At 40.9% G+C, this 787-nt stretch overlaps 1 non-coding gene across 1 annotated transcript; it reads left to right on the top strand.

Annotated features, from left to right (window-relative positions):
• The first annotated feature begins 287 nt into the window (after window positions 1-287).
• LOC111895801 (small nucleolar RNA R71) lies at window positions 288-394 on the top strand. The gene has a single exon (XR_002851692.1). It is a non-coding gene; the product is annotated as a small nucleolar RNA R71 (small nucleolar RNA).
• The last annotated feature ends 393 nt before the right edge of the window (window positions 395-787 follow it).

Raw genomic sequence — 787 nt, 5'->3', positions numbered from 1 at the left:
AACCCACCCAAATAGCATGTATTGTTTGATCCATTTTATCCATCCTCCTATCCATGTTTTTCAACATAGCCATAACCGCTGACAAATCTAATGAAGCTGCATAAGCTGATCCCCTCGTCACATCATTCCTTGGATTGTGGTATTCTCTAGAATGCTTAGAGAATTCTTCAATTAGTTTATTTATCACTGGGGGTGCTTTCTTTGTGAGTGGACCTTGCGAGTCAACTAATTTCCTTGTTGTAACATTCACTCCATCATAGAAAATGGAGACTTCTTGTTGACTATTAAGATCATGATGTGGGCAATTCCTTAATAAACTTTTATACGTCTCCCAAGCTTCATAAAGTGTTTCTCCAGCTTGTTGTTCAAAGTTGGATATGGCTTTTTTTAACTTAGATATCTCTGAGGGTGGGCAAAATTGATCAATAAACTCTTCTTTCGTCTTGGCCCATGTAGTGATGGATCTGGGGGGAAGTAACTTGAGCCAATCCTTTGCAGCACCCTTCAATGTAATGGGAAGCATACGAAGCAGCTGAGTTTCGCGAAGCACGTTTGGAACATTAAAATAATCAACTACATCATTGACTTCATCCAAGTGTTTGTAAGCATCTTCGTGGTCTTTTCCATAGAAGGGGATCTCTTTGAGTTGAGCAAGTATGTGACCCTTAAGCTCAAAAGTGGCAGTTGCGGGAATTGCAGGTTGCACAAGTCCCTGGTCGGTATCATCTCGTATCCTCTTCTTCCATTCACCCATGGGGACTTCATAGATGTTTGCCATGATGTTGTC

The sequence above is a fragment of the Lactuca sativa genome, chromosome 8, assembly GCF_002870075.4.
Source record: "Lactuca sativa cultivar Salinas chromosome 8, Lsat_Salinas_v11, whole genome shotgun sequence".
Lineage (NCBI taxonomy): Eukaryota > Viridiplantae > Streptophyta > Magnoliopsida > Asterales > Asteraceae > Lactuca > Lactuca sativa.
The sequence above is the reverse complement of the archived record's forward strand: the minus strand, read 5'-3'. Positions and strand labels throughout refer to the sequence as shown.